Below are 17,166 nucleotides of genomic sequence, written 5' to 3'. Positions count from 1 at the left end.
CCATAAATGTCTGCCGGCTCATCCTGAAGTTCCTGAGCCAGCGGTCGTTGTTCCACTCCTCAAGCACCAGCCGCTCCCACCAGTCGGTGCTGGTGGGGTAGCTCCACAGCCGCCGGCGTGTGAGGCGGGGGGGGTGGGGGGGGGGGGGTGGGCGGGGTGCTGCAGGGTTGGGGTTTGAGCCCTGCTGCCCTGGGGGCAGCTCCTCCTCCGGTGTAGCAAGGAGATGCTCAGCTGCCTCCCGCATGGCATGGATCAGGGCTGGGTGGACCTCTGGCTGCTGCTGCTGCTGGGGGTCCATGCCTACATCACCCGGGGTCTGTGTGCCTATGGCTCCTCAGACCACATGCTGTGCAGGCTGAGTGTGTCTGGGAGGGGCCCTTTAAGGGAGCGGCTAGCTGTTGCCCCAGAAGCGCTAGTCCGCCCCGTGACCCTGTCTGCAGCTGTGCCTGGCATCCCTATTTCCATGTGTGCTACTTTGGCGTGTAGACGTTCCCTCGCTGCGCCTATTTCGATGTAGGCTTCACGTGTAGACGTAGCCAAAGGGTGGTATATGAAAGCATTTCAAGGGGTACAGAGCAAAAAATAAATTATTAAAAATCAGGAGATAAACACTAGGATGGCAACTGGAGAGGGGTTATGCCAAAGTCCCAAAATGGGTCTATGAATGTTTTAAGTTTGGGAAACACTGTTTTAATAGATATTTGTATGTAATTATCAAATGTCTAGAAAATGACCTAGGAGCCAGGAGATTTACATTCCATCCCTGGCTCTTCCATGTGCTGCGAGACAAACTCTCTGGGTGCATCCACACTACAAAATAACTTCAAAGTTAACTTTGAAGTAAGGGGCTACTTTGAAGTAGCCCGCAGAGCGTCTACACACACTTTCCCTTACTTTGAAGTTAACTTCAGTGTTGCCCTCTAACTTCCAAGTAAGGGAGGCTAACTTCGAAGTCATGGGCCCTGCCCGGCCACCCCCCCCACACACACACATTCAGGAAATGGCCCCTTGTGTCCACCAGGGCCTGGAGTACCACTAAGTGGTACCCCTTCCTGTTTATGTAAGCTGTAGTCCGGAGCCCCAGCCCCACACCGGGTGCTCCCTGCACTTGCCTGGTCACCCCCTTCCTGGGGTGGGTCCATGCTGGGGGCTGGTCATACCTCCTTCAGCACTGCTCCAATGGTGGCCTTGCCTACCCCAAATTAGTGGCCGACAGATCTGTGGCTGTCGGGGGTGGCCAGTCGCCATAGTGTGATGGCCACCCTCTTCCGCACCCGGAGCGCTGGCCACATACGGGTGTCCCGGTGCTGGAGGACTGGGGCGAGCCAGTGGCAGAGGTCCTCCAACGTCTGCTGGGTCATCCAGAAATTCCTCAGCCATCGCTCGTCATCCCAGTGCTCCAGCACCAGCCCGTTCCACCATTTGGTGCTGGTGGCGTAGGCCCACCGGCTCCAGCTTGTGGGGGGCCGGGGGGGAACGAGGAGGGGCAGCATGAGGGTGGCAAGGGCCTCAAGGCTGGGTCCTAAGTGAGCGAGCCGCCCACGCTGCTGGTGCTGCATGGCAAGCAGCACAGCCAGCAAGCTGATCAGGATTGTGAGGACATCGTCCTCATTGAGGGAGGGAGCTGGCATGGTCTCCGGCTGTTCCCCTGCGTACGTGCTGCTTCTGTCTTCAGCCTGTCAGCCTTGAGCACGTGCAGGCTGTGGGTGATGGGAGGAGCCCTTTAATGGGTCAGCTGGCTGCGAGCCCAGAAGGACTTGTTGGCCATGCGACCCCATACCTTCATCATTTCCTCTCCCCTTACTTCAAAGTTAAGAGTGTGGACACTCTACTTGGAAGTTGCTTACTTTGAAGTTGTACTTCGAAGTAAACAACTTCGAAGTTATTTTGTAGTGTAGATGCAGCCTCTGTGTATTAGTTCCCTTATCTATACAACAGATGACTTATTTGCCAGAGATGTGTGAAGTTTAATTAATTATATCAGAAGTGCTCTCAGATAAAAAGATTGTATAGATGTCCAAAATATTAGTATAGTGAAATATTGTGATACTAACATCTGCCATCTGATGCAAATCTATACATTAAATACACCACTTATGTACTAATATGGTCTCTTTCCATATGATCCAAGTACCTAGTAAAACTATTACTTTTTGAGGTTCATAGAGGTCATTAGGAAATGGGATCAAAATGTTCAGTATGAAGAGAAATCGCAGGTGAATAAAGGCATATACATTACAAACAGGTAAAAACAGAAGACTTGCACATAAAAATAAATTAATATTTTCACGGAACTGAAAATTACATGTGCATTTCTAAAAATACATTTAAACACTGCTCGTAATTTGGAAGTTAAACATTTCTAACTCTTAAAATATGCTTTTTGTGCTCCCCAGTAGATGAGGGAGGAGGTGCATTTAAATGCAAGCTTTAGTTTCCCCTTTTTGAATAAATTAGTTTTATCAGAGATCTGAACCTAACTGTTACAATTCTGTTGATGAGAGGGACCTCTTCAACCATCTAGCCCAAACCCTAAATTAACGATGATATACCATACACTATAATTTCCATTAATTTTTCTAATCGCAGTAAGAATCTCTCTATTGAGTATGTTGTAACTGTATCATTAGGGAACCTATTCCACAGACCATTATTAAATATCAAAGTTGACTCTTATTAAGCTTACTGATTCTTTTGCTATTCATATCACAGATTTTCCAGGTAACAGCAGTTGTGATCTCTTCTTTCAGATGCAGACCTTGCTACTTTTATCCAGGCCTTGGTAATCTCCCCCTACTTTCTCCAGCCCTCCAGGGCAAAGTTAAACAAAAGAACAAAACAAAAGATAACATTACAGATCCAGACTAACATGGCTACCCCTCTGATAAAAGATAACATAATTGCACTTAAATAAAAAAATAAAAGCCTGCACTCTCTTGGGAGGCTGAAGGGACTATCCCAGTATAAGCTCACATCTCTTACTCCACTCAGCTGTGTCTGCCACGTGTCCTTCCCAGCTTACTCAGGCTGGGAGACTCAGGGAATGTGCGTGGAAGACTAGAAATGATTCCAGTGCTCCTATGGAAGGGGGCAGAAGGGCAGGCAACACAGGTCAGCCTAGCACAGAGAAGCTGCAGAGGCAGGCAGCACTGCACAGGGCAGCTGAGCCTAAAGAACAATGAGAAGACCTGTGGAACCTTATAGACTAACATATTTTGCAGCATAAGCTTTCAGGGGCAAATCATCTGATGCAGCAAGTCTTTGTCCACGAAAGCTTATGCTTCAAAATATCTGTTAGTCTGTAAGGTGCCACAGTACTTCTCGTTTTTGCAGATACAGACTAACATAGTCACCCCTCCGATACCTAAGCGAAGAGAGGCTGCTGGGAGGCAGCAGAGGGCCTCTGGCAGGAGTCGGGGGGCTGATTGTGCTGTGCCCCCCTTTTGAAATTTCACCCCCCCCAGGGGATGCACTCCCCAGTTTGCGCATCCCTGGTCAGAAGTACTGATTATGGCATATAAAGCCCTGCCTGGCTCTTGGCTATTTCTGAAACAATTCTTTGCCTGTGATACTGTGGCAGCTGCAACACACAACATACTTGAGATAACTCCCCAGCTTAAAGGAGAGGAGGGTGGGGTTCTCAACTCTAAAAATACACCCTCTTACACTGTTCCAGACAGTCAGAGCTCAGATTTACTGACAGGAAATGTAACAATTCACAATCTTCATTTGCTCTTTGAAATCCCTCTTCTCTCACCATCATCTTTACTTTTCATGGAAAATTTTTACTCTCCAATAATTTAACTCTAATAAAACTAGATTATTTCTTTCAAAATGACCAAAAAAATTAAGACAGAAAACAGCAAAAGTAGTACTGTTTAAGACATTTATGAAACAGGTGCCGAGGCACACACATTACATGTATCTCTTAGATATATTCGTCATAAATAAATATTTCCAAATCTTTCAATAAACCTACTGTTGAGGCATTATAGGCTACCTTTCATCTACATGCATCTGAAAGGCACATACAAAATGTCCTTCTCAATTACATTTTCAGTGAGATAAGCAGATATGCAGGTATATGCATTAAAAGGAAAGAACTAAGATAAATTAGTTCAGAACATAGTGTAACCATTTGCACTTGCATACGATTTAACATAATTAGAGATGCAAATTCTGCTACTACTTTAGTCAGGGGTAGTTAAACCTCGTCAACAGAAAAATGTTGCACTGGATTAACTAAAGTAGTCAGCAGCTATCACAGATGGGAAATATTTTTCAGCAGCCTCCAATTCTGATATGGGGTCACCTCCACCTTCTCTTCAGTCCTCCAAATTTGCTTTCCATGGTCTTTTTGCAACTATACAATGCTTAGTTACACAGCTTCTTTTATACTCCTAGTGAAGTTTAATGTAAAAGGTTTCATAAACCATGGAAACAGAAAATAAGCTGGTCTCCCAAAATGACAGATAGAATTGTATCATCGTAAGTGTTCTTAATTATCTTAAGAGGAAACCCCCCCCCCCCCATTACATTAAATAAAAGCTGAAATTTCTAAATATCCTGGCATCATAGATCTTTCCAAATCACACTATTTGAATACTGATGAATTTTCCAAAGTGGTCAACCTGGTTTTGGAACCTGATGAAGAAACAGCTTTTCTTTTGATAAACCTGAAGCTGGTGTAGGAGGCAAAGAATAGGCTCCCACAATGACCCCATTACAATTTGGAAATGCCAGCCATCCAGATCCATCAATAGTTTGCCATGCACTGTCAATTTCTGAGCCACACCTTGTGTGTGGAGTGAGCCTACAGCTCCCTCCTCCCTGGCAACAGTCCTAAGAGTTGTTCTACTAATACACCAACCCGACAATCACCAGCAATTGGGGTTGGCAAGGTTCCAGGTGGTGATGACTAGGTGCTCTCCATCATTTGAGTGGAATTCTCACGTTCATACTCCACTGCGTTGGGGCGAACTCTGCTTAGATCTCTAGGAAAGTATGCTGAAATTTTGCAGCCACTGCATTTCATCCCAGTTGTATACAACTACACTCTTGCACCAGCTGGACCCAGCTGAGTCCACAAATAGTGCTCCATAGAGAGAAATGCTCCAAGAAAATGGCATGTGGAAGTATCTTCTTGATTTCATCCTTCTCTAGCAAACTTTCTACAGCATCATTATGGATGTCCCCCAACTTAGCCACTGCTATCTGGCTGTGCTGACTGCCAATACCTATGAAGCAGCCTGTTTATGTAGATTACTATTAGGACTGCAGCATTTGCCCGACAAAAATTTGCATAAAAACAGAATTCTAAGACAACTGGAGAAGAATCATGTGATTTTTTGGTTCAGTTCCCAACTTCCAGAATTACACTGAGTTCCAATAGGTATTCCATAACATATAAACTTAAGTAGTAGGACACTTTACCATGGGATACCTGCCACAGAATACTGTGCAGCTAGTTTTAAAAAGCATAGATCTGGGTGGATATAATGATTGACATGAAAGTACAATAAACCCTCGATTTAACAGGCCCCAATTTAACAGACTTTGGAAATAATGGACACTGTCACCCACCCTACTCCCTCCCTTCCCCAAATAAATGTCAGCGACTCACCAGAGACACCAAAGCCGCCACTGAAGCCAACCCAGCAGCTGAGGCTGGAAGAGCTGCTGGGGCCAGCAGGGCTCCCTCATGTGTCTTGTAAGGTGCCTCCAGTCCTGCAGATTCGGATTTAGTGAACTTTTGGGATTAATGGACGCTCCTTTCCCCCTACTGGCCCACTAACTTGAGGGTCTACTGTAACTTAAACCAGCATGAACAAAACCACATAGATGACTTTCATGATAATTGTACCTCTATAGCTATAAACAGAAAGATACAATGAGAACTTTCCCATCTAGAGAACCTCTTCAAATGGTTTAACAAACACCTGTGTGGACATTTATTTTGGCTTAAGAGTGACTTTTTTTCAGTTTAGCTTAAACCGAGATGATATGAGCACCATCATTGGTAGGAGGCATTGGAGATGAACTGGCCATGTTGACTATATGGCCAGGGATTCCATATGTCCGCAGAATTTGCAATGGCTAATTCTGTGACTGCTATCTAAAGCCTTCTCAAAGTCTATGAAAATGACAGAGTTGCTGTCGTCATTCCAAGAATTTTCTGTTAGGTTTCATAGAGTAAAGATTTGGTATGTGAATGAAAGACCTATCGAAAAATTGGCTTGAATGCTATCAACTGCCTCTGATATATGCTGGACAGTGATCTCACCCTGTACTTCGTACAGATAAAAAAATGTGATACCACACTAGTTATTACAAACACAGAAAGTTCCTTTATTTAGTAATTAGTAAATCAGTACATTAGTCCATTCATCTGGCATTTTACCCTTTCCCCAGCTGATAGAAATAGAGGGGCCAGGACAGATGCTACTATTTACCATGAACAATTCTCCAACCATGTTACCCTCCTGGGGAACTTTCCCATCTTCAAAGAACTGGATGGCTTGAATTATCTCTTCTTTAGTTGGGATGTCTGTGCCGTCTCCTGTAAGTTTGCTTTCTCTTCACATAGTGGCTTGTTCTGCAGTTCTTTAAAATTCTTGCCCAGCACATTCCTTGTTCTTTTTCTGTTTTGGGGGCCTTGTTTGTCCTGAATCAGAGCGTTTGTTGGAGTATGTAATTTACCATTGATAAGCCGTGTCATTTTGTACATGGTTTCTTGGTCCTCACAAGCAGCTACGTTAAGTTTGCGTTGCCAGATTATCCATATGTCATCATTTGTCTTCTCTCACAACCATTTGACCTCCTGCTTTGTGTCTTGCTATATTTCCCATGGTTTATGTTCCTGAGGCTATGTCTACACTATGAGATAAAAATTGATTTTAAGTCAGTCAGCCTGATTTTTTCCAAGTGCCTGTCCTCACTGCAAATTCTATTAGCTTGATTTATGGACCACTAAAATCAACATGATATCAAAATCCTAAAATTGTAGTAACATTATGGGTGTAGCATTCAGATCGAATTTAAAATTCTGAATGAAGAGTTGCGAGGATGCAGCCTGTCTTTACACTGAATTCATTAGCCTCCACAGATGTCTCATGTGTTCCCCACAATGCACCACAGTTCTCCACTCTGGCCTCTTACATCCCCACTGTTCTCAAGTGCGGAGGAACTAGGCAACAGGAAGACTGTTACAATATGGCACCTGCAAGCCTATGGCTGTAGGGCTATGAGAGGCTGAAAAGTCTTCTTTTTCTTTGTTAGTAGCATAGCTGTGGGATCTGTGTATACACCTACTAGCTGCATTTTTTTCTGCGCTGCCTGGCACCAGCAGCTGGCCCCTCCGTACCTTGTGTCAGCTAGGCTGTGGGTGGGGATTATGCTTATCTGGTAATATGAAAAACTTCTTTTCAGACATTTACATGGTGCCCTGAACCCCACCATCCCCTCCCCTCCCGCTCCCCCTCCCCCACAGGTGCCACACAGTCTGGAACACTCCCATGCCCAGCCGCATCATGTGGCTTGACCCCAAACCAATAAAAAGACAGGCTGCAAAAGGTGCCAAGAAGCTTGTGCGTGGCGAAGGTCATGATTTTCAGGGCTGGCTGTAGCCAGGGGTATTGTAGTCACACCAGGGACATCTCCCTCAGGCGTCATGATTTTTGGGGCTGACTGTAGCCAGGGATCTTTTAGCCACCCTGAGCTCTGCATGTTTCAATGAAGGCAATGTATTAGTTACACAACTACCACAGTTGTCAAAGCAAGGCTTGCGGGGGGAATATTTTTGTCCTTAGAGCCTTCTTTTCCAGGTCCAAACCTGGCTGTAGTATGGGGTCTTTTGACTCATTCGAGTTTCAGTGTAGCACCTGACTTTAGAGAGTCCTCCTTCCCAAGAGGTGTAAATCAATACCCAAGCCCAAAATAAAGCCTAGGCACCCTGTTTCAGTGCAGCACCAGTGTCTACTTAAAAATACTTAACATGGCAGGAGAAAGAGAGGAATGAAATGAGGGAAAATGGCACCACACACCCACATCTACTTGTGGGGCCAGAATGCAATGGGGCTCAGGGAACTGTGTGATAGGTTCCCACAATACACTGCTGCAGCACCCAATTTAAGCTTGATTTAAGCTACTTGTACGTGGCAGCAGTAAGTCAAGTTTGTGGGGAGCATGTGGGAAGGTGAAGATGTTCTAAATCAAATGGTTAAAACCCAGTTTTAAGAAACTGATTGTAATATAATTGATTTTATCTTGTAATGTAGGCGCAGCCTTAGTTTCTGTGATACTGTGTCTAATTTGTTTTCCCGTCAGGGCTATCTGATTTCTGTGGTGATCTGCATGTTGGGCATATCCAGTCCTTCCTTCTCTTCTGCCTGAAGCCAAAACAGACTTCAACGCTCTGTTTATAAATTGTTACTTTATCCCAATTCTTTTTGATCTACTCACCTGCATTCACCTCTTCATCAAGATCTGCTTTTACCTCAAACTTGCTCTTTAATTGCAGAATGAAGGTGTTCTGTATTTCAAGGGAATTAAGCTTGTCAATGTCATAACATGTCCCTTGTTTGGTGGATCCATATTTCTCAGTTTTAGCTTGATGGCTAGTTGGTGATCACTTCCCACATCCACACTCCTTCTCACTTCCACAACTGTCAGTGAATGTCGCCATTTACCATCAATCATATGGTCAATCTGGTTCTTATCTCTGCCATTTGGAGAGCACCCTGTCAACTTGTGAATTTCATTATGGCAAAATAAGATTCTGGTGATGACTGGGGTTATTCATATTTTCTTCCTCCACCATGTCTACCCTTTGCTCTGTCATTGTTTGTGTTATCCTTTTCACCCTTGCCATTCAGTTTTCCCCATGATGAGTAGTTAGGTCCTGGCATGGTATTCTAATTCTGCCTGTAAGGTAAGGTAGAATTTGTCCCATAGTTTTTCATCAATTGCTTATGTTGAAGCATAGCACTGAATGAAGGTGATGTTACAGGAAGCCCCCTAGTTACAAATGGTTTGTATTCCAAAAGTTCATTTGCAAGGTGGTTGTTTGGAACTCAGACACATTTTCCCATAGAAACAATGTTATAAATGCTGGTTAGGTTCCCAGCCTAGCCCACAAAAACCTATAACACATAATGTAGCTGAAATACTGTGCATCTACAACGAAAAACAGTAGAAAACATTTTTCGTTTAACCTTGAATGCTGGTGCTTGAGGAAAGGCGAGTTTAATTAGAGAAGAACAAGGAGTCAGGTGGAGATTCTGAAAGGGACTTCTGGGTATCTGTCAGTTTACCCTCCCCCCCCACCCCCCGGGCTCAGCACCTACTCTGGAAACTCCCAGCCCTGTGCCTGGCCATGCCTTTCCACCCCCCTCCCCCCCAACCCCAGTTTGCATGCAAAAGGTGGTGAGCAGTGCAAGCACAAGCTAGAGGACTCGAACAGCAAGGGGCAGCTATGCAACTAATGAATTGAGAGACTTGACAATTTCTCCTTCAAGTGTTGCTTCTCTCCAGCCGCCAGCAATGAGACCTTCCACTGCCTCATCCAGGGTTCTCTGGCCAGCACTAGTGCAGCTTGCCACAATCTGTGCCTCTTGCTTGACTTCCTCAGGCTGCATGTGAGCTTTTGTTTGTATGTGTGGCTGTTCAAAAGTCAGGTGTTTGTAACTCAGACAGTGCCTACACTGTGCTGCCCTTTCAGTGTGGCTCTCATAAGTCTGCTGCTGATGGATTTCCACTCAAAACAGGGAGCACAACTCCCTTTTTCAAAATGATGGCAACACAAGCATGAAGCTGTCTGGAATGTAGCAAAGCTTCTCTCAAGGCTGGTCTAATCTTCCTGATCCTGTCCATTTGTTCTTGCTGAGTTCTCTCTGTATAAAACTTCTAATTTATTTGAGATTTGGGTTCTATTTGTGGCTGTGATTGTCTTTGCTGTCAAGTCCCTTTAGCTGAGCCCTCCCAGAGCAAGGATCAGTGCCTATGTTACTGTGCTGGGGCAAGGGGGGGCTCTAACCTCAACTCTTTATCTATGCTGGGTGAGTCCAGAGCTTCTGTCCCAGCAAGACAGGGTTATAGGGCACCCCAGAGGGCCGGGAGGTGGACTCAACAGCAGCATTCAGTGTTCCCTACAAACTGAGCGCTTAGGCAGCTGCCCTGGAGAGATACAGGTCATGCCCACCTGATTAGGAGAGTGCCCACAGCCACCCACAGTGGGCGGCATGTGTTTCTACTGGTGATGCACATCCACACATGCCTGGGTGCACATAAAAAAATTTATTCCACCCATGGATGAAACAAATTAGAGGAAACACTGGCAGTATTCCTGGTAAGCTGAGCACTTGAGTGGCCATCCAGGAGAGATTCAGATGCCACCCAACTGATCAGCAGTACACCTACAGTCACCAGCATACACTTCTACTGCTGGTACATATCTGCACATGTGTTGGTGCACTAACAAAATTTATTTCACACATAGACAGAAAAAATTACAGGAAACACTGCTCTGTGGTATGATCAGCACGCTGGGCGACAGCATCCCGGGGATGGATTTTTGTGATCCAACACATCATAAGGCCAACAGAGTCTTGTGCATTTCCCAACTCTGAAGGACAGTGGCACTAACTCCCACCATACCAACTACTTCAGTTGTGCAGTCAAGCAGTTTTTCAAATTTTAGAAATATTTCAAGTTAGATCATTAAAGTCACAGTAAAAGGGTATAAGGAATTATATCCACTCTACAATATTTTATGTGCACTGTACAAGATTTTTAGGGATGTCTTGAAATGAAATAAAGGAACAAACAGTGCTCAATCTAATCCAAAGATAAAGATAGCATTAAAATAAAATAATTTCAGGGGAAGAGCTTGTGGAGGGAGAGAAGTATATGGTTTCAATGCCCCAAAATTTAAAACTTAGAAATAAAAGTAGCTTTAAAGTAACTAAGCTAAGAGCTTCTACTGTTGGCTTGAAAGCCTTGTTCTACTACCAGAGGTTCACCTAAAAATACATATTACCCACCTATGAAAAGAGTTTATCACCTACCTATTATATGTATTTCTCCATATGCTGCAGTTGCTAGTTAGTGCTCCTACCCTAAAGTTCAGTTGAGAGTTGAACGGAGCAGGTATTCAACCACTTAATTATGTGCAAAGAACAAGCATATTATCCCCAAAAATAACAGCACTTGCTCTGATGATTACTGAATTAATTTTCCAAGATTTTTACAAGTAAACCAAATAAGTTGGGATGTGTTGAATCTATTTAATATTAATTGTAAGAAATTAATCACAACATTTTGTCTCAAGTTCAGTCCAGGAATTATCAACTTACATAAAAACTAGCAGCAATGATTCTTGTAGATTTGGTGCAGTTGATTTACAAAATAAGATTTTTTTTTTTTAAATGAACCACGGAATTTTATCTATTATCTTTCTTATATATCAGAAGGGTAGCCAAGTCAGTCTGTATCTTCAAAAACAAGATGCCCTGTGGCACCTTACAGACTAAGAGATATAAGCTCTCATAGGCAAAGACCCGCTTCGCTTTCTTATAGTTTTTCCAGAGGTAAAATAGCACTCTCTTTCAGAGAAACTCAGTAAGGCTCCAGTCTCTCTCATTGTTTTCAGAGTGACTGAGGCAAGGGTGGCCTTTGCAAAACTGGTCACTTTTTGCCTGCACCTGCCACTAAACAGAAATGGGAAACTTCTACACTAATCCCTCGATTTTATGGAGCCCAATTTAGCAGACTTCAGGAACACCAGACATCCCCCTGTTTCTCCCCTAAGTCTGTGGGGGCCTGTGAAATTCTAAACTCTCCCCCACAGCCAAAAAAGTGGGCAAGGGGGACTTACCACTGCCGCAGCGAGCACTCCATACACTCCCTACCGCTAGTAGGAGAACCACGTGGTGGCTCCAGCAGCAGCGCCTGCAGGCCATGAGGTGGCCCTTCCAGCAGCATAATGGAAAATGCCTCCAGCCACACATGGCAAGGTACCTTCAGCTGTGCATGATGAGGCAGCTGCTGCTGAGTGCAGTGGGTGCCTCCAGCCGAGTGGGGCACGGCACTTCTTGCTGCGCAGTGGGATCTGAGCCAGGGGAGGGTTCAGGGGCTCCTCCAGCAGTGGCTTTGGTGAGTGGCAGGGTTTTCTGTTGTTTTTGGTTTTTGTTTTGTTGTTGGGGGAGGGGCTGGGAGAGCCTGAGAGGGCTGTAAACCTGCACATTTAAACAGACTTTTGGGAATAATGGACACCTGTTTCCCCCATTAGTCCATTAAATGGAAGGTTTACTACTGTATTTCCCAGAAAGGCAGGTTGACTTCCTGTGGTGACTCCATGGGGGGGGGAAAATCAAAACTTTCCCATGTCTTTAAGAATCAGTTCGAATTAACAGTAGACCACAAAGACTAATGTAGGTTAATTTTATGCATGTTGGCTTGTATCACTTTGTTGCTGAGGTTGTTTGGGTGCCTTTGCTGAACACCAGAACATGTTTTCTCTTCTTTTAAGTCTAGTATATACACCCCTGAAGTTCTTGGGTTTATGATGCTTGTTTTGGAGATAATTATAACACCCCTGTGATAGTTTTCCCTACACAGCACTGTTTGTTTAGAAAAATATCCTATTTCAAACAGCATAATACCCTAAATTTGTATGCAACATATTTACTTTCAACAATAACTAATACAATATTTGTGAGAATACACACTTGTGCATTTCTGGGAATATACCAGTGTGAAAAAAAGATCAGTTTCAAAATAAAAAAAAAGGCAGATTTTTATAAAAATCAATACTAAATTTCTCATTAAAAAAATAAGTTACATTTACAGTCTCAAAGAATTAACTGGCTCTAATCTGTGCAGCCTAACTACTAGTTCTTGGTTCTAAATTTCTATCTCTCGGCAAACTGAACAGTAACATGTGCAAAGAGAGACAAGCAGGATAAAATTGTTTTTGTTTTGTGCTTCTATGACAGTGGACCTTGGCTAAGCATAGCAAAGGAGTTAGTGAAGACATTGTCTTAAGACAGAGACACACTATATAGGAAAGCACCAGAGGCAAAAACAGAAAGGAGCAGTGGAGAGGACTAGAAAGATAAAGAGAAGACATTATTCAGTACACACACAGCTTCCTATATTTCCCCACACTTTTGTTACAAAATAACTGTCATGGCTTTTGGGAACAAGTGAGACGCTAGCTGGGAATATTTTGAAAAAATTAGTTCCCTGGGTGAAAAAGGAAAAGATGCCAAGTGCTAGCAGTGCAAGAAGATCCAGGGCTTAGCTGCAAAAATTAAACACCATAAGGAAAAATGCTCACTGGGAGAAAGTGATGGAGATGAAGATGTGAATAAGCTGAGTGGATCAACTGGTTAGTAACTTAAATAATTCGATTTACAATGCATTATTCTTCAAGGCTCCCTCTATGCCTTTTAATGCTGCTATAAGCATGATTTGTCAAGTAAATTCCCACATTGTGTGCTGTGTTGGAAGTTGTTAGGAAAAAAAAGTTTTGCTTAGCTAATCCTTATGGCTTGTTTAGTTAGTTAACTAGGTTTAGAATTATCACTCTAGTATACAACAAAAGAAAAGGTGCAGTTAAGTGAAATCTAGAGTTGGCCACAGACTATAATGGTGATTCCATAAGTCTATTCCCTTTTTTACTTCAGCATAAAACAGCTTTTTCCAAGAGAACCCCATTCTCTACTTGTTTTCTCAAAAAACAGAAGTGCCAGTGAGTTCAATGGGTTTTATTCCAGAACTAAATGCAATCCAAGTACAGTCACTTGATTTAAATTGTGTGTGTGTGTGTGTGTGTGTGTGTGTGTGTGCGCGCGCGCGCGCACGCGCGTAAAATCATGATTCAAATCAATGATTATATCAATTCACCCTGGATACATTCATACTGGTAACATGGCTTGCAGGGTAGGGATAACTAAAAGAATCTTAAGACAGCACAAACAAATATACCAATGACTCAACACCACCAAACAGAAACTACTTAAAGTGTCTGACAGATAAGCAGGTGGCTTGGACTACAAAATACTTGTACTGTACATGAAAATTTATCCCCACAAAACAGAATAGGAATTAAAGCAAAATAGTGCCATCTAGTGGCAATCCAACAGCTAGTGAACTGGAAAAATCTGGAGAGACTGATTTTAGCCCCTTTGATTGTGTAGAAAAAACTTTCCAGCTGCAAATGCCCTTACACACACACACACACACACACACACACTTTTTGTTTTTTAAAAAAAGAAAAGCAGAGCTGGTACTCAGCTGGCTCCTTGCCCACCCCCCAGCCAATCCTGCAGATGGGGCAGGCAAGCACTGGAAGTCAACAATGGGCCTTTCAGAATAAATATTGAAAAATAGATTTAACTGGTAACATACCTCGGTAGAGGAATGGTTTTAATTCTCCCTCAGCCAGGGTTTCCTGTAGCAAAGTTGAAAATTGCTTGTTCCAATTCACATTAGCAGTTGCATGATTTAAAAAAAGACTGTAGAGGGAACTACTGAAGGTAAGTTGTTGGTGATTTTTTCCTAATGTAGATGGGAATGTAGGAATTGCCTTACTAGATCAAAACAAGGTTTGCCTAGAACAGCATCCTGTTTCTAAGAGCAAACAGCACCAGATGCTTCAAAGGAAAGTGCCAGAAACATCTGAACAGGCAATTATACAGGAACTTGCCTATAACACCGGCTTTTTATCTGCACAATATGTTATACAGATATAAATTTTACACTCATACAGTTAAGCCACCATAATTATACTGCTATAACTCCCCATGTGGACACTCATTTTGCAATGTGTCTTTTTTTGGATTAGCTTAAACTGCTTCCAAAGTAATAAACTAGAAAAGGCATTCTTATTCTGGAATAATTGTGCCCCCACAAGGACTTACATTGGTTTAAATCAAACTTTATCCTATTACCAATATAACTTCCCATGTATACAAGCTTCTCCATCCATTAAAGGTTAGTTTATGCCCTGAAGCAAGAGTTCATATCCCTTCTAAATTTTTTTTAAAAAAACACCAATGTTCTCATTATTCCTAAGTATCAAATTATTTTCAAATCTGGTAAACTACTTATCTCAATGGTGCCTGATGGTAAAACTATTCAACGTCTTCTTTGTGGCTGCCTTTACCAAACAATATTAGTTTTTACTTAAAAATTTCCTAGACAAGGGAAGCAAGGGTGAGGTTGCTGGGGGAGTATAAATGCTGATATCTTAACCCCCATCTTGTTTAAACTCTATTCAGAGTAGATTTGCGCAACGAAGTGGTAAAATACCCATCTAGAGCAGCTGTCTCACTGCTGCTAGGTTCCATTTAGTTGCACTGGTAACAGCAACAATCAGATATTTTAATCTGGAAAAAAAAATATCTAGCTGTAGACAAGACCCTGAAGCCACAGACAGACCAAAACAAGATGTGCATATTCAATCACCTCAGTGAGGTGTTGATTGTAACATACTAGCAATTTAAATGTCAATTTTATTAATTTGCTCACTACTAGTCTTAAGTAAAAAACATCCTATTTAATTATAATTATTGTTTGAAATGAGACACACTGGACAGGACACCAGGGGGTCAGTTCGTTGCTGCTCAGGCTCATTATGGTACAAGACTAGAAATTCAAAGCCCTGTACGGGTCCCAGCCCCACAACTTCAAAATCACTCTTAGCCTCTGCTGCAAAAAGGAAGGGTAGATTAGATGCATTACTTTTCCACTGCCAAAGATGCATTACTTTTCCACTGCCAAAAGTCTTAACTGCCTCCCACACCGTCTTAGGTGCCAAAAGAACCAAATGTCCCCTACCCCACTGCCAAAATTGAGCTTCCTGACAACTTCCAGAGTGCACTAATGCATTTAGCACAAAAATCTGCCACACGCTGAAGAACTGAGACAGCATGAAGTAAATTTTATTTAATATCAAAATAAACACTGCAAGGAAAACTGTAGTCCTTCCATTATTCATTTCTACATTTGTTTCTGAATTGAAGGACTTTGTTGAACTTGAGACTGCCACTGAACTTCATGTATATGGTTAGGGGCTTTACCACAAAAATTTATTTCCAACTTGCCACAAACTACACAGGGCCACGATCGTCTAGTTATAATACACAACAACATAGTGTACTACAATATTTATTGGCATCACTGTGTGCATTGGTTGCATTATTCACTAGTGATGAATCCATAGCAATCTTTTCAGGTTATCCTAAACAAGTACCAATACATTTTCATACTACTGTCCACCATTACACGTTATACACTACACGCTTAGATAAAAAAACCCACCAATGTTTAAATTGTAGATGTTTTTTAAAAATGGTGTGCCTTTCTCAATTCTCTACCTATACCTTATTTATAGTCCAACTGTAGAAGGAAAAAAATAATTTCAAAGTCATTCTCCAACTCTGGGTAACAAAGCACACATGGGCAATATAAAAATACTGCCTATAACTCCCACTGTTACACAAATATGGAACCTTTCTTCAATATACACTTTAAAATATTACCGGTGAAATACCGGCCCTATCAATGTCCCCATTGACTTCAGTGGCCCAGATTTCATCCGATGACTTTCAAGCTGGATTTCTCAGGCTCTTCTAAGGCAAGGAGCAGTTATAAACAACAGAATAATTATTAATAAGCCATGTGTGCAGCCAGTATCGTTAGGCTATTTACCACAGTAATCTCAGTAGACATTCATCTTAAGGAGTCTGAAGAAGGGCAGGATACAACTACACAGATGGATAACAGAAAGCTTCACTGTAAGCAAGAGAGGGATAATACGCTGATGGGGAAAACCAACAAAATGGACTGACTGAACAAAGATAGAAGATCGTAACAGAGAGAGATAAGATCCTAGAAAAGGGGCAATGTATGGAGGGACATGATAAAATCAAAGACCTGAGAGCATGATTTTGACAAGGCCATCAAGTTCCTATTTCTGACTCTGCAGGATCACATGAATTATTACACTGTTTATAAACAATTACAAAGTAATAGTTTAATTACTAAATGGTGACTGAAAACTCCCCCCACCCTCTCCCCGAGCCCTGGGGATGGGGCAGGGACACAGCAGCTGCCAACGCTTCCCCGAGGCTGGGGGAAGTGAATCCCGCCAGCACCTGAGCC

General features: G+C 42.8%; 1 protein-coding gene across 5 annotated transcripts in view; it reads right to left on the bottom strand.

The window, feature by feature from the left end:
* TEX10 (testis expressed 10) overlaps positions 1-17,166 on the bottom strand; it is a 113,307-nt gene that overhangs the window by 38,377 nt on the left and 57,764 nt on the right. The gene's annotated exons all lie outside the window — the stretch shown is intronic.

Source organism: Carettochelys insculpta, chromosome 2 (assembly GCF_033958435.1).
Source record: "Carettochelys insculpta isolate YL-2023 chromosome 2, ASM3395843v1, whole genome shotgun sequence".
Taxonomy (NCBI): Eukaryota; Metazoa; Chordata; order Testudines; family Carettochelyidae; genus Carettochelys; species Carettochelys insculpta.
This window is presented reverse-complemented; position numbering and strand designations above follow the sequence as displayed.